The sequence below is a fragment of the Cricetulus griseus genome, unplaced genomic scaffold (assembly GCF_003668045.3).
Source record: "Cricetulus griseus strain 17A/GY unplaced genomic scaffold, alternate assembly CriGri-PICRH-1.0 unplaced_scaffold_44, whole genome shotgun sequence".
Lineage (NCBI taxonomy): Eukaryota > Metazoa > Chordata > Mammalia > Rodentia > Cricetidae > Cricetulus > Cricetulus griseus.
Window position 1 is genome coordinate 142,166 of NW_023277186.1, and position 23,771 is coordinate 165,936.

Genomic DNA, 23,771 nt, shown 5'->3' on the forward strand with positions numbered 1-23,771 from the left:
CCGAAAAAACGTTGGGTGACTCTCTCATGGAAGAGAGATGTCTCTGCTAATGTATTGTTTTCTATAGAATCCTTCTGCAGTCTTTGTTGCTATTGAAGACTGATAATTACCATTATGGGTTTTCTTAATTATAATAAAAGATAAGTTGCATTTGAAGGTTTAACCTCACCAAGCAAGGATAGATCAGGGACCATTTTCTTCAAATTTGTCAAATGTTCACGGACTCCATATTGGTATCCCTCATTTTTGCTTATCAACTTTGAAATTCATAATTGGACAATGTTAAATTTTTAAAAAGAAATCCTTCTTTTCTCCAGTAGAAAACAGAACCTGATGCAACTAACTTTCTGTATGCTGCGCATATATGTTTCTCTTCTTGGTTTATGAATGAAGCTATTTTGGCACATGGTCAGGCAATATGTAGCCAGTGAGGACATATAGGGAATGCAGCCAGAGTTGAATTCGGGGAGAGGTATAGGGAGAGTGAGTCTCCAGAGAGTCGCTATGTAACTTCCAGGGAGTTAGGTTGCTCAGGTTTCCTCTGGTATGCTAAACCACTTGGAGATTCACTGAGGAAAAGAAATGGGTTAGGATTTAGAGAGAGAGAGCCGATATGAAGCCTGAGCCTGAGGACAAATAGTTTATACTTAATATATGCCTCTGTGTGTTCATTGAGGAGTGGAGTGTGACAGGATCAAGCTGAAAACTAACTTCTGCCTACACATTGCTGTTCATGGAGCAATTTCCCAGTTGCTTTGTTCTGTGTAAAAGGATGGTTGAGAGGCCCTGTTTTCACAGATCATGGGATCAGCAAGGTGTTCCTGAGGAACAGTGCTGGGCCCAATACTCACTTTCTAAATGTCATATGCCAGCTTTCGTTGAGGTTTTTGCCATCTTTTGCTCATTTTTAGTTTGTTAGTAACAAAGCAATGGGAAAGAATTTCTACATGAGCAGCCTTATGTTTTCATAACTTTGGGGCCAAATAACAACAAATGTGACTGAAGAAACGATACTCTATTTTGGTCCAATGATTAGGGAGGCTCTAATTTCTTTAATATAAGTACCTCAACTGTTGTGTGCTACACTTTGCTGGATAAGTATATACATAACGAAAATGTAACCGTGCAAGATAAATCAGTATTGGAGTATGATCTCTGGAAAAGATATAGTCCTATTTTGATAAATTTTATTACCTTGTATTTGAAAGTTTCTAAGAACAGTGTTTACATTGTTCAATATCTTGTGCCACCTTACACAGAGGACTTGAAAATATATGATCTACATATATATATATATATATGTATGTATGTATGTATGTATGTATGTATACACACCCTTACCCTCATGATTGTTGCCTTAAGAGTTGTGAATTCTGTATTAGATTCAATAGAATCTTCAGAAATTTATTTTAAAAATGTGATAAATTATGTGAGCACAAATTTTCAAAATGAAGTAAGTGTTTAGATTCCCCAGGACATATTTAGATAAGGAAGTTTGTCTCTGTGTTTGGATGTGGGTGGGTGTCTCTGTATGTGTGTTTGGATGAGTACAATCCTATGAAGAATGCCACTGAATTCAGTCCTAGTAAGAATTGACCTCAACTGGGACATTCTTTAAATAAATTAAGAATCAAACCAAACCGGACCTAGATATGTGATAACTATGTTCTTAGTAAAGATGTTTCCTTGGGCCCTTCAAGGATCATCTTGTGACTGCTTTCAACATATTTGTGTCATACATGATTCGCTTAATGAAGCCAAATTTCATACATATTGTGTGGAACATAAATGAAAATAAAAAGTGGATTAATTAACTTCCTGCTAGATGTGTTCATATAGTAAATGATGAGAAGTCAGCATCCATGTTTATTCCCATGTAAATCTATTTGGATATTCCCTGACACAGTTCTAGATATGCTCATTTATACAATGTATATGTCCATCCACACAAAAGGCCTATCTGACAATTGACTGGCTTTTCAGCATGACAGACCTGAATGAGTCCAAGTCAATTAGGCAATGTTGTTTCCAGATATATATTAAAAGTTTTTGTTTTGGAGGTATACTGTGTTGCATTTTTGTTTCTGTCCTGTATTTTCCTTTGTATAATTTAAGCCACAATGTCACTTTGTGACACAAGCAGGAATAGAATTTAGTTGGTTTAATGTATTCTGCATGACAGTTCAAAATTAAGCGGGTTGGTCACAAATTTCACTTAAGTCTTTAAGGAAAATATAGGAGAATGGTACACTTACAGGAGCAGTCATAATCAGCAAGGAGTGGTGCCCCATGGGTCAGCTGGTTTGAGGAAAGTAAGACAACATGACAGTTGTACTACCAGTTTTGTTCTGGGTGGATGAAATCACTGCCAGAAACTGATTGATTCTTCTACGTGTGTCCTATCTAGGCTTATCCTATGGACAATTAACTGGTATGTTAAGGGAAGATTTAAACTTCAGCTCATGATTGGTGTGATTTACTAAATTAATGCAATCTAGCTGTGATGTGGTACAGTGAGGGAACCCTAGGAAGGGTAGAGAAGCTTATTCTAGAAATGTTTGGAGAGCCACCTACAACCTGGCACACAGCAAAACTCTTGGAAATATGGTTCAACATATTATCTAAAAGAAAGTGTCTAGATAACACCTGAGATTTCAAGCGGGGAACTCTGTATGAGGAATGAATGAGCTGACCGGGAAGACAGAAATCCACCTGCCTCTAACACCTATTGCTTTCCTTTAAATGTATACACCGCCACATTCTTCCAGGGTTATCTTCTCTTCGTCTGGTTAACTGAATTGATCTCTTGTAACAGAGGCTTTTACCTTTATGGGAGGCAGCAGTCCAGATATATCAATTTGCCAAACAACCGAAGAATTTATTGTTCTTACACAAAAATCTGGATATTATGTAAGCTAAGAGAAGTTCCTTTACAATTTGGACAAAATGAGAAAAGTTGGATATGTTGGTGCATACCTCCAAATCATTACCTGGGTGGGAGAGGCAGAAGATCAGGAATTCCATGCTAGCCTAGGCATCAAGGTAAAGATGAAGCAAGCATGCCCTTTATACATGAAGCCTTGTCTCAGAGTGGGCTATGAGTTGGCGTGGGGTGGCTTTTAACTGGCAAATATGGCTCCTTGGCTCGTGATGTATACTACAGGAAAATTTTCTCTGCACATGTAAGCAAAACTACAAGCAGATAACATGGGAATTGAAGGGAGTGAGAAATAGAGCTCAATATATCCATTTACAATAGAATCGGTCACAAAGTAGCTTTAACCACTGAACACTTCGACAGAAGTTTTGATAAAACAGGAATGGGAATAATAAAATCCTGTATCCTAGAGGTGTAGGAGAAAAATATTGCCACAAATTATTGTCAGTGGATATTCACAAATTTTAGTACTGGGTTATGCAGGAAAACCTATTGGCATTTGAAAATATCTAAGTCTCACTTCTGGTGACGAAAATGCTAACCTATGATAGCATGAAACATGGTTGGTCAGACTAAAGTTCGTTTCAAATATATTCTAGTATGTCATATCATATTATTTATATATTTAAAAAGATAGAGTAGAAAATTCAGAAGACAATTCCGCTATTTCAATGCCAGAATGGTGGCTCTGAGGTAGAGGTTAGAGTTACATATGCATACACATACATCAGTGTGAGGGGTGTGCATTGTTATATGATAGCAAGGGATACATTTATGCAGCTATAGCAAATGTTCTTATAATTCCCCCTCTTTTCTTATGGGTAAACACCTTGCTGGAGTGGCATGGTGGTATGGACTAGCACACATATACTTATGAATAAAGCCTCACCACCATTCTTTTATTTTGTTTTGTTTTGTTTTGTTTTGGTCTTGGAATCATTCTTTATTTATTTTTATTTTAGTTTGGTAACTGGGGCAGATACTGAGAATTTGCACCCTTAGTTCAGGTAAACATTTTGGAAACAGCTGTGGTTTTCAAAGTGTATTGTAGGAAGGCTTCCAATCCTACCAGTGAACCCAGAGGCATCAAACAAAAGTATGAGCATATAATTATGTGATGTAGGGACTGCCTATACTTTTTGGGGTTCATGTCATTGTCACAATAAAATCAAAATAGTAGTAGTAAGAGAAGACAGGGCATCAAGTACAGGGGGCAGGATGGTCACATTGGATGTGCAGTTCGGGCATCTGTCAGGGAACGCAAAGTTGGGCTCAGTTATAAAAACTGAAGTCATTCCCCACTGACTCACTTCCTCAATCAAGGGTCCAAATCCTATAGGATCCACAACCACCACTACTTGGAGACCAAATGTCTAAAGGTTTGACACCAAGGGGGAAATTTCACATGCAAGCCACCTTCCCATTTAGTATTTACAACGCCACACATACTTTTAAGAGTAAGTAGTAACTTAATATTTAATGTTTATTTAGAGTATGACTATTTTTCACACTTAGACTTCATTTATTAATATGAATCAATTTTCTGTTATGTTGCATTTGCCAAATAATCGGTTTTCTTATCAAGTTAGCAACAGACTGCTCAGCCTCATTTTAAGGAAACCAATGAACTCTTTGTTCCTTACTTTGAACTTTCATGAAACCCTGCTGGTCTGGCATTTGGACCCTATGAGAAGCAGAAGAGCTGTTTAGAGTTTATGCTGGAAAGGATATATACCAGGAATCTCAATCCAGTAGCAGTACAATTTACTGCTACTTGGGGACGATCTGAGTCGCCGTTTTCAGTAGCATGGAATTGACCGCCTAATCTTTTCAGCTGAAGGGAAAGCAAACACAGATATCAGATAATTTATTCTTGTCACGTCCTGACATAGGTAGACCACCTAATTTGGTCCCATTGTCATGCTTATTCGAGAAATAACAGTCAGCAGTTAATACATGCAACGCATGTCTATTGCTGAATGACCGTTCTACACAGCTATGCTTTTTTTGATTTTAGGTAAAAAAGAAGCAATTCATTATAAGTCGAATAATACTTCCCAAAACGCTTTGAAACCCTCCACTTTTGCTGTGTCCCATAAGTGACGTTATTTTCTCAGTTCCCTGTCAAGATTCATGGTAACGTTGCTGGATCCTGCCCTGATCTGTGGGAAGGCTGTCTGTGATCCTGAGACAGGCAGAGGAAAAGGACAGGCACAAGGGCTCTCCCACGTACACCATCTCACACATGAAGTAAACATGTGTCAAGATCTCAGCTACATTCGGTGTCTAACAGAGTGTTTCAACACATTTTTCAGTCCATAAAATGATAAAGGTCCACATTTCCCTTAAATCTTAGAGAAAGGTTGTGTGAGCGGCCCCAAATCCTCCAAGCCCAGGCACTTCCTACACGGAGCTCACTTCCGGTTCCGGGAGGTGCCACGGTGTCAGCTGGCAGCTGCCTGGGAATCCAGACAGATGAGTGAAGCCTCCACTATGGGAGACATGGACTCAGCTGCTCCCTCCTCAGCCTGTGGGCCTAGGCTCCAGATCCCGAGCTAGAGGGGAGCCCAGCAGAGATGCGGGGCTCCCGGTTGGCGACGCTGTGGCTGCTGCTGCCCTACAACCATCTGACAATGCTTCCCAGGCAGGGGCTGAGCAGCCACTTCTCTGACCTCCAGCTACAGGACATGAGCAGGGACCCGCCCATGGCGCTGCGACCCCAGCTGCTGTGGCAGAGTGCCACTGGGCATGCTGATGGACAGGAACAAGAGGCTCCAGGACACAGGCTTGCTGCTGGAGGGACCGACACGGTAGCAGCTCTCTGCACACTCCAGGTACTCAAACTCACTGGCAATGTTTCCAGGAGGGCCCAGCCTAGGTTTTGGAGGGGGAAACCGGCAGACCCTTAACATGGGCAGCAAACATCAGGATAGTAGTCCCCCCCACCCGCGCCCAGAATTAGCAATTCTACCTTCTCTCAGTTATTGGTGTTATCTGACAACAAAATCCCAATGTGTTTTCTCAGCTTTCACAGTTGCATCGGTTTCCCCACTCTCCTCGATAACTTGCTGACGGACCGGCCTCCAGAGATCCCCAACACTATTCATCTTGAAGAGCTGAGTTTTCAAGGAAATCCATTGTTTGCTTCTTTGCTTAGTCATTTAACATATAGCCCTCCAACTGGACTGGGATTACTGGCAAAGACCAGGAGGATCCAGAAATATTTCTGACACTCACTCTTATCTTCCTGGCAATCTGCTAAGATACTTGGATTCAGCTTGCCAATTCCCCAAGCTCTAGGTATACCAGAGTGTGTTTGGACTGCTTTGTCAGATGAATTAAGTCTGTGGACTTGTGTGGGAAGAGTCGCCTCCCCCTGTTGCATTATCTGTGTTCTCCAGAATGTTCCTCGCCCTGCAGCTCTTCCTCACACAGCTCCACATCTCAGAAGGCATCTGACTAGAAGATGAAGCCAGCGATGCTGCCCACCAAATGCAGATTATCCTTCTTGGTTAAGAGAATTGGGTGTTTATACAAATACAAAAACTAAGCAAAGGTGATTGAAAAAGAAAATAGAGCTGGAAGTTGAGTGGAAATCTTAGTGGTTTCATCTTGAATGTCCATGTTGTGAAGGATTTTGCAACAGGTATCTCGTTGAAATTTCATTTAGCATTTCATGTATTCAGCATGATTTAGTCCTATTCCAGCTTCCGATTTTTGAGCATAATTACTGGTGAATGACAGACAGTTCAAGCATCAGCTGTTGGCCAAAAGTTTCAGTTAATTCTCTGATGGAAAGCTAGCAGAATGGTACACTCAGAGGAGCAGTCTCAATCAGTCTAGAGTGGCATCACCTGGGACAGCTGGGTTGACTAAAGGAAGACATCATGACAGTTGTACTAGCAGAGCTCTTCTGGTTTAGCTGAGTGTTGTTCCCTAAATAGAAGGAGCCTTCTCATTAGGTCACCCATGGGCTTTAGCATCTGACCAACTAATGGGTACATTAAGGACTCTCATTTTAAAAGGAATATTAAACCTTCAGGTATTGTCCGGGGTGGTTGTTGCTAACTCTATGCAATCTAGTTGTGATGTGTTTCAGTGCCTTAATCCTAACAAGGATATGGAAATCATTCTAGAAATGATTTTAGAGCAACCTCTAAGCTGACACAATGCAAAAACACTTGGAGTCATGCTTTAACAGACTAGGTAAACAACTGTATAGATAATACCAGAGGCTGGAACTCTCTATGTAGAATGGGCTGACCAGGAAGTCAGAGATCCACCTGCTTCTACCTCCTGAAGCTAGAATTAAAGTTGTGTGCCAACTTCTACTTGCATGTCATCTTCACTTCATTTTGTTAACTGCAATGATTTCTTTCAAGGGTGTCTTCTACATTTCTGGGTGGCTACACTTGTGACACATCCACTTGCCAAAAGACAGAATGACTGTTTTTGACAGAAAACTCTAAGGCAAGTAATCTAAGAAAAGCTGCTTTATAACTTGGACTAAATGAGGAAAAGTTGGACATGGTTGTGCACACCCCCAAGCCAGCACTCGGGAAGTAGAGGCAGGAGATCAGGAGTTCAGAGTTAAGCTGGGTATCATAGTAAAGTTGAGGCCAGTCTGGATAATAGACATGAAATCTTGTCTCAAACTGGGGTGGAGTGTGGTTGGGATGGAAGTTAAACTTCAAATGTGTCTCCTTTTATGGTGTTATATACTAAAGCAGAACTTTCTCTGCATTTAAAGGCATGGCAGCTGAAGGCAGTGCCAAGTAGAGCTCATTTTATCCTTTCACAATGGAATAGTTCACAAAGTTGGTTAAGAATGGTACACTGAGAAAGAAGTACTGTTCAAACAGGAAAAAAAAATTTCAAATATTGTGTGCTTCATGTGTTGGAAAAAAATAGTAGAACAAATTATCTTCATTTTGGATTAAGAAATTTTAATGATTGATTATGTAAAAAACAATTTTACAATTACAATTTGACATTAGCAAATATTTAACTGTCACTACTGATGATCAAATAACCAAGCTGTAATAGCATGAAGGCTAGAGTGTAAGCACTAACTGTATCTTCAGATTGCATTATGTCTTCAGGTCAGCTCTTCAAGGGTGCTTTGCTATAAACTAGTTATATGGTGAGAATATGTGCATGTTAGTTTCTTTGTGTATGTTATTTTTACTTTTGTCAATTATTTTCCTAGAATTTATTAGTAGAGGATGAGTTAAATGAGGGTCTCTGTGTGTTTCTTTCTTATGTCATGAAACAGGAGAGTTTCATGACTGCAGTACTGAAACGCTGCTATTTAAGTCCCTTTACCTTTTCCTCAGAATAGTGTAGTAAGATCATTTATTTTGTTTTTGTATTTAGAAATCTTATTTCTGCCTTAAAACGAGTGATGTTTCTACTGCTCAGCTAATTTTGTCCTAGCATTTATAAACTTTTTCTCTCTTTCACTCTGTCTCTCTCTTTCTCTCTGTCTCTCTGTCTCTCTGTCTCTCTCTCTCTCTATCTCTCTCTCCCCCTTATTTTTTTTCACTCACTGAGCAACGAAAACCTGCCTAATCCAAGATTTGGAAAGTCACAGATAAATTGGTTTGCACCCATGGATCAAATTGTAAATAGGTTGTAAATAGATGACTTTAGTTTAGCAAAAGAGAATGTTTTCCTGGAAAACATTCAGAATGATGGGGCTGAATCTCCTGGTTTTTATTATCGTGACCCAATTAATGACATGAGTAGCATTTTAGTTTTTACTTGCAAATAGCCTTGTAAATGGAGCATCTAACCATCCATAGTCTTTGAACTCCCCGGAAAGCAGGTATACTGTTTCATCTTTTATGTATATCAAGATTCCTGCCTGTGAAATATACATGTATCCTATTTTGTTCTTTCAACAAAATATTTATTATGGCTTTCTACAGTTATAGTGAAACTATGTGAATAGTGTGTCTACCCAGTCTGTGTGTCTTTCTCGGGGTATTTCTGGGTCTGTCTGTGTTTCTCTGTTATGTCATGAAACAGGAGAGTTTCGTGACTGCAGTACTGAAACGCTGCCATCTAAGTTCCTTTACATGTTCCTCAGAATAGTGTAATAAGATAATTTTCTTTTGTTTTTGTACTTAGAAATTTTATTTCTGCATTGACATGAGTGAAGTTTACACTACTTTCGTAATATTTACAGGTAGCTATAAAGTCTCTCTCTCTCTCTCTCTCTCTCTCTCTCTCTCTCTCTCTCTCTCTCTCTCTCTCTTTCTCTCTCCACTCAACAAGCAACTAAAAGCTGCCTACTCCAAGATTTGGAAAGGCAGAGCTGAATCTGTTTGCTCCCACGTATCAAACTGTAAATAGTTTGTAATTAGATGACTTTAGTTATGCAAATAGAATGTTTTCATGGAAAACATTCAGAATGACGGGGCTGAATCTCCTGGATTATATCCTGTAGTTTCTTCATTGATAATTATCCTGAGCCTAGTAATGGCATGAGTAGCATTTTGGGAATTATTTGTAAATAGCCTTGTAAATATAGTATCTAAACATCCATAGTCTTTGCAGTCCCCTAGAAAGCAGATATGCTGTTTCCTCTTTTATAAATGTAAACATTTCAATCTTTGACATATACATCTATCCTATACTGTTCTTTCAACAAAATGTTTATTATGACTTTCTATGGTTTATTGAAACTATATAAATTGTGTGTCTACCCAGTATGTGTTGGTATCTCGGGGTAACTCTGGGCCTGTGTGTGTTTCTCTGTTATGTCATGAAACAGGAGAGATTCATGACTGCAGTACTGAAACGCTGCTATATATGTCCCATTGCCTTTTCCTCAGAATACTGTAGTAAGATATTTTTTTTTGTTTCTTTATTTAGAAAATTCATTTCTGCATTCAAAGGAGTGATGTTTCTACTAATCTCGTAATTTTGTCTTAGTAGTTATAAAGTCTCTGTTTCTTCACTGACTGAGCAAGTAAAAGCTGCCTATTCCAAGTTTTGGAAAGGCACAGAAGAATCAGTTTGCACCCACGTATCAAACTGTAAATAGTTTGTAATTAGATGACTTTAGTTAAGCCAAAGAGAATTTTTTCTTGGAAAACAATCAGAATGACGGGGTGGAATCTCCTGGATTATATCCCGTAATTTCTTCATTGATAATTATCCTGACCCAAATAATGGCCTGAGTAGCATTTTAGGAATGACTTGTAAATAGATCCTCTTATCGTCCATAGCCTTTGTAGACCTCTAGAAAGCAGGCATACTATTTCATCTTTTATAAATGTAAATATTCCCTTCTGTGACATATTCATGTAACCTATGTTGGTCTTTCAAAAATATTTATTATGGCCTTCTTTGATTATAGTGTAACTATATACATAGAGTGGCAAACCAGTCCTTTTGCCACAAAAGAGGAGATTTACAGATAGATCGAGGTAGCTGAGCATGCTGAGTAAGCTCCATCCTGTCCCCTGTACCTGTAGCTTTTAGTGAAATCCTCATTGGTAGCTGTTTTACAGTTTTTTCTTCTTTGGTTCTTGTACTTGTTGTTTTATTTTTAACAGATTTTTTTCCTTATTACTTACAAAAGCTTCCAGTGGTAGCTATATTTGTTTCTCTTTTCTATACTTTTTCTTAATAAAATCCTTATAGACACGTTAACATGATTTGATAGGAATTGGTTATGTATAGCTATAATCATCTTGTGAAGTCAACAGATCACATTAGAGATTAAGATGGTCATTAAAGAATCTGGTTATGGAGTTTGCCTTTCACATGGCAGAACTTGCTATTTGGAGGAGAATCCTCTCTTCCCTTGACTGCTTGACAGCATGCTGTCCAAACTAGACAAACAGGTTCCAAAGAAGAGGGACTGCTGAAGACGCCAAGGGAAAGGATGATCCTTCATATGTTTTCTTCATCCAAATTTCTGCCACACATTCTGGGCATACAGGCTAAGAGGGATGCGGCAAGAGTGCCGAAAAAACGTTGGGTGACTCTCATGGAAGAGAGATGTCTCTGCTAATGTATTGTTTTCTATAGAATCCTTCTGCAGTCTTTGTTGCTATTGAAGACTGATAATTACCATTATGGGTTTTCTTAATTATAATAAAAGATAAGTTGCATTTGAAGGTTTAACCTCACCAAGCAAGGATAGATCAGGGACCATTTTCTTCAAATTTGTCAAATGTTAACGGACTCCATATTGGTATCCCTCATTTTTGCTTATCAACTTTGAAATGCATAATTGGACAATGTTAAATATTTAAAAAGAAATCCTTCTTTCCTCCAGTAGAGAACAGAACCTGATGCAACTAACTTTCTGTATGCTGCGCATATATGTTTCTCTTCTTGGTTTATGAATGAAGCTATTTTGGCACATGGTCAGGCAATATGTAGCCAGTGAGGACATATAGGGAATGCAGCCAGAGTTGAATTCGGGGAGAGGTATAGGGAGAGTGAGTCTCCAGAGAGTCGCTATGTAACTTCCGGGGAGTTAGGTTGCTCAGGTTTCCTCTGGTATGCTAAAACACTTGGAGATTCACTGAGGAAAAGAAATGGGTTAGGATTTAGAGAGAGAGAGCCGATATGAAGCCTGAGCCTGAGGACAAATAGTTTATACTTAATATATGCCTCTGTGTGTTCATTGAGGAGTGGAGTGTGACAGGATCAAGCTGAAAACTAACTTCTGCCTACACATTGCTGTTCATGGAGCAATTTCCCAGTTGCTTTGTTCTGTGTAAAAGAATGGTTGAGAGGCCCTGTTTTCACAGATCATGGGATCAGCAAGGTGTTCCTGAGGAACAGTGCTGGGCCCAATACTCACTTTCTAAATGTCATATGCCAGCTTTCATTGAGGTTTTTGCCGTCTTTTGCTCATTTTTAGTTTGTTAGTAACAAAGCAATGGGAAAGAATTTCTACATGAGCAGCCTTATGTTTTCATAACTTTGGGGCCAAATAACAACAAATGTGACTGAAGAAACGATACTCTATTTTGGTCCAATGATTAGGGAGGCTCTAATTTCTTTAATATAAGTACCTCAACTGTTGTGTGCTACACTTTGCTGGATAAGTATATACATAACGAAAATGTAACCGTGCAAGATAAATCAGTATTGGAGTATGATCTCTGGAAAAGATATAGTCCTATTTTGATAAATTTTATTACCTTGTATTTGAAAGTTTCTAAGAACAGTGTTTACATTGTTCAATATCTTGTGCCACCTTACACAGAGGACTTGAAAATATATGATCTACATATATATATATATATATATATATATATATATGTATGTATGTATGTATACACACCCTTACCCTCATGATTGTTGCCTTAAGAGTTGTGAATTCTGTATTAGATTCAATAAAATCTTCAGAAATTTATTTTAAAAATGTGATAAATTATGTGAGCACAAATTTTCAAAATGAAGTAAGTGTTTAGATTCCCCAGGACATATTTAGATAAGGAAGTTTGTCTCTGTGTTTGGATGTGGGTGGGTGTCTCTGTATGTGTGTTTGGATGAGTACAATCCTATGAAGAATGCCACTGAATTCAGTCCTAGTAAGAATTGACCTCAACTGGGACATTCTTTAAATAAATTAAGAATCAAACCAAACCGGACCTAGATATGTGATAACTATGTTCTTAGTAAAGATGTTTCCTTGGGCCCTTCAAGGATAATCTTGTGACTGCTTTCAACATATTTGTGTCATACATGATTCGCTTAATGAAGCCAAATTTCATACATATTGTGTGGAACATAAATGAAAATAAAAAGTGGATTAATTAACTTCCTGCTAGATGTGTTCATATAGTAAATGATGAGAAGTCAGCATCCATGTTTATTCCCATGTAAATCTATTTGGATATTCCCTGACACAGTTCTAGATATGCTCATTTATACAATGTATATGTCCATCCACACAAAAGGCCTATCTGACAATTGACTGGCTTTTCAGCATGACAGACCTGAATGAGTCCAAGTCAATTAGGCAATGTTGTTTCCAGATATATATTAAAAGTTTTTGTTTTGGAGGTATACTGTGTTGCATTTTTGTTTCTGTCCTGTATTTTCCTTTGTATAATTTAAGCCACAATGTCACTTTGTGACGCAAGCAGGAATAGAACTCAGTTGGTTTAATGTATTCTGAATGACAGTTCCAAATTAAGCGGGTTGGTCACAAATTTCAGTTAAGTCTTTATGGAAAATATAGGAGAATGGTACACTTACAGGAGTGGTCCCCCATGGGTCAGCTGGTTTGAGGAAAGTAAGACAACATGACAGTTGTACTACCAGTTTTGTTCTGGGTGGATGAAATCACTGCCAGAAACTGATTGATTCTTCTACGTGTGTCCTATCTAGGCTTATCCTATGGACAATTAACTGGTATGTTAAGGGAAGATTTAAACTTCAGCTCATGATTGGTGTGATTTACTAAATTAATGCAATCTAGCTGTGATGTGGTACAGTGAGGGAACCCTAGGAAGGGTAGAGAAGCTTATTCTAGAAATGTTTGGAGAGCCACCTACAACCTGGCACACAGCAAAACTCTTGGAAATATGGTTCAACATATTATCTAAAAGAAAGTGTCTAGATAACACCTGAGATTTCAAGCGGGGAACTCTGTATGAGGAATGAATGAGCTGACCGGGAAGACAGAAATCCACCTACCTCTAACACCTATTGCTTTCCTTGAAATGTATACACCGCCACATTCTTCCAGGGTTATCTTCTCTTCGTCTGGTTAACTGAATTGATCTCTTGTAACAGAGGGTTTTACCTTTATGGGAGGCAGCAGTCCAGATATATCAATTTGCCAAACAACCGAAGAATTTATTGTTCTTACACAAAAATCTGGATATTATGTAAGCTAAGAGAAGTTCCTTTACAATTTGGACAAAATGAGAAAAGTTGGATATGTTGGTGCATACCTCCAAATCATTACCTGGGTGGGAGAGGCAGAAGATCAGGAATTCCATGCTAGCCTAGGCATCAAGGTAAAGATGAAGCAAGCATGCCCTTTATACATGAAGCCTTGTCTCAGAGTGGGCTATGAGTTGGCGTGGGGTGGCTTTTAACTGGCAAATATGGCTCCTTGGCTCGTGATGTATACTACAGGAAAATTTTCTCTGCACATGTAAGCAAAACTACAAGCAGATAACATGGGAATTGAAGGGAGTGAGAAATAGAGCTCAATATATCCATTTACAATAGAATCGGTCACAAAGTAGCTTTAACCACTGAACACTTCGACAGAAGTTTTGATAAAACAGGAATGGGAATAATAAAATCCTGTATCCTAGAGGTGTAGGAGAAAAATATTGCCACAAATTATTGTCAGTGGATATTCACAAATTTTAGTACTGGGTTATGCAGGAAAACCTATTGGCATTTGAAAATATCTAAGTCTCACTTCTGGTGACGAAAATGCTAACCTATGATAGCATGAAACATGGTTGGTCAGACTAAAGTTTGTTTCAAATATATTCTATTATGTCATATCATATTATTTATATATTTAAAAAGATAGAGTAGAAAATTCAGAAGACAATTCCGCTATTTCAATGCCAGAATGGGGGCTCTGAGGTAGAGGTTAGAGTTACATATGCATACACATACATCAGTGTGAGGGGTGTGCATTGTTATATGATAGCAAGGTATACATTTATGCAGCTATAGCAAATGTTCTTATAATTCCCCCTCTTTTCTTATGGGTAAACACCTTGCTGGAGTGGCATGGTGGTATGGACTAGCACACATATACTTATGAATAAAGCCTCACCACCATTCTTTTGTTTTGTTTTGTTTTGTTTTGGTCTTGGAATCATTCTTTATTTATTTTTATTTTAGTTTGGTAACTGGGGCAGATACTGAGAATTTGCACCCTTAGTTCAGGTAAACATTTTGGAAACAGCTGTGGTTTTCAAAGTGTATTGTAGGAAGGCTTCCAATCCTACCAGTGAACCCAGAGGCATCAAACAAAAGTATGAGCATATAATTATGTGATGTAGGGACTGCCTATACTTTTTGGGGTTCATGTCATTGTCACAATAAAATCAAAATAGTAGTAGTAAGAGAAGACAGGGCATCAAGTACAGGGGGCAGGATGGTCACATTGGATGTGCAGTTCGGGCATCTGTCAGGGAACGCAAAGTTGGGCTGAGTTATAAAAACTGAAGTCATTCCCCACTGACTCACTTCCTCAATCAAGGGTCCAAATCCTATAGGATCCACAACCACCACTACTTGGAGACCAAATGTCTAAAGGTTTGACACCAAGGGGGAAATTTCACATGCAAGCCACCTTCCCATTTAGTATTTACAACACCACACATACTTTTAAGAGTAAGTAGTAACTTAATATTTAATGTTTATTTAGAGTATGACTATTTTTCACACTTAGACTTCATTTATTAATATGAATCAATTTTCTGTTATGTTGCATTTGCCAAATAATCGGTTTTCTTATCAAGTTAGCAACAGACTGCTCAGCCTCAAACCAATGAACTCTTTGTTCCTTACTTTGAACTTTCATGAAACCCTGCTGGTCTGGCATTTGGACCCTATGAGAAGCAGAAGAGCTGTTTAGAGTTTATGCTGGAAAGGATATATACCAGGAATCTCAATCCAGTAGCAGTACAATTTACTGCTACTTGGGGACGATCTGAGTCGCCGTTTTCAGTAGCATGGAATTGACCGCCTAATCTTTTCGGCTGAATGGAGAGCAAACACAGATATCAGATAATTTATTCTTGTCACGTCCTGACATAGGTAGACCACATAATTTGGTCACATTGTCATGCTTATTCAAGAAATAACAGTCAACAGTTCATACATTCAACGCATGTCTATTGCTGAATGACCATTCTACACAGCTATGCTTTTTTTGATTTTAGGTAAAAAAGAAGCAATTCATTATAAGTCGAATAACACTTCCCAAAACGCTTTGAAACCCTCCACTTTTCCTGTGTCCCATAAGCGACGTTGTTTTCTCAGTTCCCTGTCAAGATTCATGGTAACGTTGCTGGATCATGCCCTGATCTGTGGGAAGGCTGTCTGTGATCCTGAGACAGGCAGAGGAAAAGGACAGGCACAAGGGCTCTCCCACGTACACCATCTCACACATGAAGTAATCATGTGTCAAGATCGCACCTACATTCGGTGTCTAACAGAGTGTTTCAACACATTTTTCAGTCCATAAAATGATAAAGGTCCACATTTCCCTTAAATCTTAGAGAAAGGTTGTGTGAGCTGCCCCAATTCCTCCAAACCCAGGCACTTCCTACCCGGAGCTCACTTGCGGTTCAGGAAAGTGCCACGGGAATCCAGACAGCTGAGTGAAGCCTCCACTATGGGAGACATGGACTCAGCTGCTCCCTCCTCAGCCTGTGGGCCTAGGCTCCAGATCCTGAGCTAGAGGGTAGCCCAGCAGAGATGCAGGGCTCCAGGTTGGCGATGCTGTGGCTGCTGCTGCCCTACAACCATCTGACAATGCTTCCCAGGCAGGGGCTGAGCAGCCACTTCTCTGACCTCCAGCTACAGGACATGAGCAGGGACCTGCCCATGGCGCTGCGACCCCAACTGCTGTGGCACAGTGCGACTGGGCATGCTGATGGACAGGAACAAGAGGATCCAGGACACAGGCTTGCTGCTGGAGGGACCTACACAGTAGCAGCTCTCTGCACACTCCAGGTACTCAAACTCACCCGCCATGTTTCCAGGAGGGCCCATCCTAGGTTTTGGAGGGGGAAACCGGCAGACCCTTAACATGGGCAGCAAACATCAGGATAGTAGTCCCCCCCACCCGCCCCCAGAATTAGCAATTCTACCTTCTCTCAGTTATTGGTGTTATGTGACAACATAATCCCAATGTGTTTTCTCAGCTTTCACAGTTGCTTCGGTTTCCCCACTCTCCTCGATAACTTGCTGACATACCGGCCTCCAGAGATCCCCAACACTATTCATCTTGAAGAGCTGAGTTTTCAAGGAAATCCATTGTTTGCTTCTTTGCTTAGTCATTTAACATATAGCCCTCCAACTGGACTGGGATTACTGGCAAAGACCAGGAGGATCCAGAAATATTTCTGACACTCACTCTTATCTTCCTGGCAATCTGCTAAGTTACTTGGATTCAGCTTGCCATTGCCCAAGCTCTAGGTATACCAGAGTGTGTTTGGACTGCTTTGTCAGATGAATTAAGTCTGTGGACTTGTGTGGGAAGAGTCGCCTCCCCCTGTTGCATTATCTGTGTTCTTCAGAATGTTCCTCGCCCTGCAGCTCTTCCTCACACAGCTCCACATCTCAGAAGGCATCTGACTAGAAGATGAAGCCAGCGATGCTGCCCACCAAATGCAGATTATCCTTCTTGGTTAAGAGAATTGGGTGTTTATACAAATACGAACACTAAGCAAAGGTGATTGAAAAAGAAAATAGAGCTGGAAGTTGAGTGGAAATCTTAGTGGTTTCATCTTGAATGTCCATGTTGTGAAGGATTTTGCAACAGGTATCTCGTTGAAATTTCATTTAGCATTTCATGTATTCAGCATGATTTAGTCCTATTCCAGCTTCCGATTTTTGAGCATAATTTCTGGTGAATGACTGATAGTTCAAGCATCAGCTGTTGGCCAAAAGTTTCAGTTAATTCTCTGATGGAAAGCTAGCAGAATGGTACACTCAGAGGAGCAGTCTCAATCAGTCTAGAGTGGCATCACCTGGGACAGCTGGGTTGACTAAAGGAAGACATCATGACAGTTGTACTAGCAGAGCTCTTCTGGTTTTGCTGAGTGTTGTTCCATAAATGGAACAGCATTATGTCACCCATGGGCTTTAGCATCTGATAAACTAATGGGTACATTAAGGACTATCATTTTAAAAGGAATATTAAACCTTCAGGTATTGTCCGGGGTGGTTGTTGCTAACTCTATGCAATCTAGTTGTGATGAGTTTCAGTGCCTTATTCCTAACAAGGATATTGAATCTCATTCTAGACATGATTTTAGAGCAATCTCTAAGCTGACACAATGCAAAACCACTTGGATTCTTGCTTTGACAGGCTAGGTAAACAACTGTATAGATAATACTAGAGTCCAGCACATATGGAACACTCTATTTAGAATGGGCTGACCAGGCACTCAGAGATCCACTTGCTTCTAATTCCTGAAGCTAGAATTAAAGTTGTGTGCCACCTTCTACTTGCCTGTCATCTTCACTTCATTTTGTTAATTGCAATGATTTCTTTCAAGGGTGTCTTCTATATTTCTGGGAGGCTACACTTGTGATACATCCACTTGCCAAAAGACAGAATGACTGTTTTGACAGAAAACTCTAAGGCAAGTAATCTAAGAAAAGCTGCTTTATAACTTGGACTAAATGAGGAAAAGTTGGACATGGTTGTGCACACCCCCAAGCCAGCACTCGGGAAGTAGAGGCAGGAGATCAGGAGTTCAGAGTTAAGATGGGTATCATAGTATAGTTGAAGCCAGTCTGGATAATACACATGAAATCTTGTCTCAAACTAGGGTGGAGTGTGGTTGGGATGGAAGTTAAACTTCAAATGTGTCTCCTTTCATGGTGTTATATACTAAAGCAGAACTTTCTCTGCATTTAAAGGAAAGGACAACTAGATGACAAGGCAGCTGAAGGTAGCGCCAAGTAAAGCTCAATTTATCCTTTCTCAATGGAATAGTTCACAAAATTGGTTAAGAATGGTACACTGAGAAAGAAGTACTGTTCAAATAGGAAAAAAAAATTCAAATATTGTGTGCTTCATGTGTTGGAAAAAAATAGTAGAACAAATTATCATCATTTTGGATTAAGAAATTTTAATGATTGATTATGTAAAAAAAACCGATTTTAAATTACAATTTGACCTTAGCAAATATTTAACTGTCACTACTGATGACCAAATATCCAAGCTGTAACACCATGAAGGCTAGAGTGTAAGCACTAACTGTATCTTCAGATTTCATTACGTCTACAGGTCAGCTCTTCGAAGGTGCTTTGCTATAAACTAGTTATATGGTGAGAATATGTGCATGTTAGTTTCTTTGTGTATGTTATTTATACTTTTGTCAATTATTTTCATAGAATTTATTAGTAGAGGATGAGTTAAATGAGGGTCTCTGTGTGTTTCTTTCTTATATCATGAAACAGGAGAGTTTCATGACTGCAGTACTGAAACGCTGCTATATAAGTCCCTTTACCTTTTCCTCAGAATAGTTTAGTAAGATCATTTATTTTGTTTTTGTATTTAGAAATTTTATTTCTGCCTTAAAACGAGTGATGTTTCTACTGCTTAGCTAATTTTGTCTTAGTAGTTATAAACTCTCTCTGTCTCTCTCTCTGTGTCTCTCTCTCAGTCTGTCTCTGTCTCTCTCTCTCTGTCTCTCTCTCTCTCTTACATTTGTTCACTCACTGAGCAACTAAAAGCTGCCTAATCCAAGATTTGGAAAGGCACAGATGAATTGGTTTGCACCCATGGATCAAATTGTAAATAGTTTGTAAATAGATGACTTAGTTTAGCAAAAGAGAATGTTATCATGGAAAACATTCAGAATGATGGGGCTGAATCTCCTGGATTATATCCTGTAATTTCTACATTGATAATTATCCTGACCCAATGAATGACATGAATAGCATTTTAGTTTTTACTTGCAAATAGCCTTGTAATGGAGCATCTAATCATCCATAGTCTTTGAATTCCCCTAGAAAGCAGGTATACTGTTTCATCTTTTATATATATCAACATTCCCTCCTGTGAAATATACATGTATCCTATTTTGTTCTTTCAACAAAATGTTTATTATGGCTTTCTACAATTATAGTGAAACTATGTAAATAGTGTGTCTACAAGTCTATATGGATTTTTCGGGGTATTTCTGTGTCTGTCTGTATTTCTCTGTTATGTCATAAAACAGGAGAGTTTCATGACTGCAGTACTGAAACGCTGCTAGATATGTCCCATTACCTGTTTCTCAGAATAGTGTAATGTTATAATTTATTTTTGTTTTTGTATTTAGAAATATTATTTCTGCATTGACATGAGGGAAGTTTCCACTACTCTCGTAATTTTTTACTAGTATTTATAAAGGCTTTCTCTCTCTCTTTCTCTTTCTCTCTCTCTCTCTCTCTCTCTCTCTCTCTCTCTCTCTCTCTCTCTCTCTTTCTATCTCTTTCACTCAACAAGCAACTAAAAGCTGCCTACTCCAAGATTTGGAAAGGCAGAGGTGAATCGGTTTGCACCCACGTATTAAACTGTAAATAGTTTGTAATTAGATGACTTTAGTTAAGCAAAAGATAATGTTTTCATGGAAAACATTCAGAATGACGGGACTAAATCTCCGGGATTATATCCTGTAATTTCTACATTGATAATTATCCTGAGCCAAGTAATGACATGAGTAGCATTTTGGGAATTACTTGTAAATAGCCTTGTAAATAGAGTATCTAACCATCCATAGTCTTTGCATTCCCCATGAGAGCGGATATGCTGTTTCCTCTTTTATAAATGTAAACATTTCAGCCTTTGACATATACATGTATCCTATATTGTTCTTTCAACAAAATGTTTCTTATGGCTTTCTATGGTTTTACTGAAACTATATAAATAGTGTGTCTACCCAGTATGTGTTGGTATCTCGGGGTAACTCTGGGTCTGTGTGTGTTTCTCTGTTATGTCATGAAACAGGAGAGATTCATGACTGCAGTACTGAAACACTGCTATATATATCCCATTACCTTTCCTCAGAATACTGTAGTAAGATATTTTTTTTTGTTTCTGTATTTAGAAAATTCATTTCTGCATTCAAAGGAGTTTTGTTTCACCTAATCTTGTAATTTTGTCTTAGTAGTTATAAAGTCTCTGTTTCTTCACTGACTGAGCAAGTAAAAGCGGCCTATTCCAAGTTTTGGAAAGGCACAGAAGAAGCAGTACACACCCACGTATCAAACTGTAAATAGTTTGTAATTAGATGACTTTAGTTAAGCCAAAGAGAATTTTTTCTTGGAAAACAATCAGAATGACGGGGCTGAATCTCCTGGATTATATCTTGTAATTTCTTCATTGATAATCATCCTGACCCAAATAATGGCCTGAGTAGCATTTTAGCAATTACTTGTAAATAGCCTTGTGAATAGATCATCTTTTCATCCATAGCATTTGTAGTCCTCTAGAAAGCAGGCATACTATTTCATCTTTTATAAATGTAAATATTCCCTTCTGTGACATATTCATGTAACCTATGTTGGTCTTTCAAAAATATTTATTGTGGCCTTTTTTGATTATAGTGTAACTATATACCTAGAGTGGCAAACCAGTCCTTTTGCCACAAAAGAGGAGTTTTACAGATAGATCGAGGTAGCTGAGCATGCTGAGTAAGCTCCATCCTGTCCCCTGCACTTGTAGCTTTTAGTGAAATCCTCATTGGTAGCTGTTTTACAGTTTATTCATCTTTGGTCCTTGTTCTTGTTGTTTTATTTTTTACAGATTTTTTCCTTATTACTTACAAAAGCTTCCAGTGATAGCTATATTTTTTTCTCTTTTGCATACTTTTCCTTAATAAAATCGGTACAGAGACATTAACATGATTTGATGGGAATTGGCTATGTATAGCTATAATCATCTTATGAATTCAACAGATCACATTAGAGATTAAGATGGTCATTAAAGAATCAGGTTTTGGATTTTGCCTTTCACAAGGCAGAACCTGCTATTTGGAAGAGAATCCTCTCTTCCCTTGACTGCTTGACAGCATGCTGTCCAAACAAGACAAACAGGTTCCAAAGAAGAAGGACTGCTGAAGTTGCCAATGGAAAGGATGATCTTTCATTTGTTTTCTTCATCCAAAATTCTGCTACACAATCTGGACATACAGGCTAAGAGGGATGCGGCAAGAGTGCCGAAAAATTGTGCATGACTCCCATGGAAGAGAGATGTCTCTGCTAATGTATTGGTTTATATAGAATCCTTCTGCAGTCTTTGTTGCTATTGAAGACTGATAATTACCATTATGGGTTTTCTTAATTATGATAAAAGATAATTTGCATTTGAAGCTTTAACCTCACAAAGCAAGGATAGACCAGGGACTATTTTCTTAAAATTTGTCTATTGTTAAAGGACTACATATTGGTATCCCTCATTTTTGCTTATCAACTTTAAAATTCATAATTGGACAATGTTAAATTTTTAAAAAGAAATCCTTCTTGTCTCAAGTAGAAAACAGAACCTGATGCAGCTTACTTTCTGTATGCTGTGGATATATGTTTTTCTTCTTGGTTTATGAATGAAGCTATTTTGGCACATGGTCAGGCAATATGTAGCCAGTGAGGACATATAGGGAATGCAACCAGAGTTGAATTCGGGGAGAGGTATAGGCAGAGTGAGTCTCCAGAGAGTCGCTATGTAACTTCCGGGAAGTTAGGTTGCTCAGTTTTCCTCTGGTATTGTAAGCCACTTGGAGATTCTCTGAGGAAAAGAAATGGGTTAGGATTTAGAGAGAGAGAGCCAATATGAAGCCTGAGACTGAGGACAAATAGTTTATACTTAATATATGCCTCTGTGTGTTCATTGAGGAGTGGAGTGTGACAGGATCAAGCTGAAAACTAACTTCTGCCTACACATTGCTGTTCATGGAGCAATTACCCAGTTGCTTTGTTCTGTGTAAAAGGATGGTTGAGAGGCCCTGTTTTCACAGATCATGGGATCAACAAGGTGTTCCTGAGGAACAGTGCTGGGCCCAATACTCACTTTCTAAATGTCATATGCAAGCTTTCGTTGAGGTTTTTGCCATCTTTTGCTCATTTTTAGTTTGTTAGTAAAAAAGCAATGGGAAAGAATTTCTACATGAGCAGCCTTATGTTTTCATAACTTTGGGGTCAAATACCAACAAATGCGACAAAAGAAACGTTACTCTGTTTTGGGCATATGATTAAGTAGGCTTTGATTTCTTTAATGGCAGTTCCTAAACTGTTGTGTGTTACACATTTCTGTATAAGTATATACATAATGAAAATGTAACTCTGCAATAAAGCAGTATTGGAGTATGCTCTCTGGAATTGCTATAGTCTTATTTTGATTAATTTCATTAACTTATATTTAACATATTCAAAACTGTATTAAATTGTTCATTTTCTTGTGCCACCTACACAGAGGACATGAAAATGTATGTAGTATCTTACCCTCATTATTGTTGCCTTAAGATTGTAAATTCTGCATTAAACTAAATAAAATCTTGGAGAAATTTATAAAAATGTGATAAATTACGTGAGCCAAAATTTTCAAAATGAATTAAGTTTTTTCATTCCCAGGACACATTCTGCAAAGGAAGTATATATCTGGGTTTAGGGGGGTTGATTTCTCTGTATGTGTGTTTGGACGAGTATAAATGTCACTGAATTCATTTATAGCAAGAAAGCACCTCAAATGGATCATTCTGTAAATAATTTAAGAATCAAGCAAAATGTGACATGTATATGTTATAACTAACTATGTACTTAGTAGAGATATTTCCTTGGTCTCTTCAATGCTGATCTTGTTACTGCTTTCAACATATTTGTGTCATACATGATAAATGTAATGCAGCCAAATATCATACAATTTCTGTGGAAGATGAATGAAAATAAAAAGTGGCATAATTTACTTCCTGCTTAGTGTGTTCATAAAGCAAATTATGAGAACTCAGCATCCATGTTTATTCCCATCTATATCTATTTGGATATTCACTTACACAGTTATAGATATGTGCATTTATACAATTTATATGTACATCCACCCAAAAAGCCTATCTGACAATTGACTGGTTTTGGCAACATGACAAATCTGAATGAGTCCAAG

General features: G+C 38.4%; 2 pseudogenes; both read left to right on the plus strand.

The window, feature by feature from the left end:
* Positions 1-12,979, plus strand: part of LOC113839066 — a 19,626-nt pseudogene extending 6,647 nt beyond the window's left edge.
* Positions 12,980-16,396: 3,417 nt separating this feature from the next.
* Positions 16,397-17,339, plus strand: LOC113839067 (annotated as a pseudogene).
* The last annotated feature ends 6,432 nt before the right edge of the window (positions 17,340-23,771 follow it).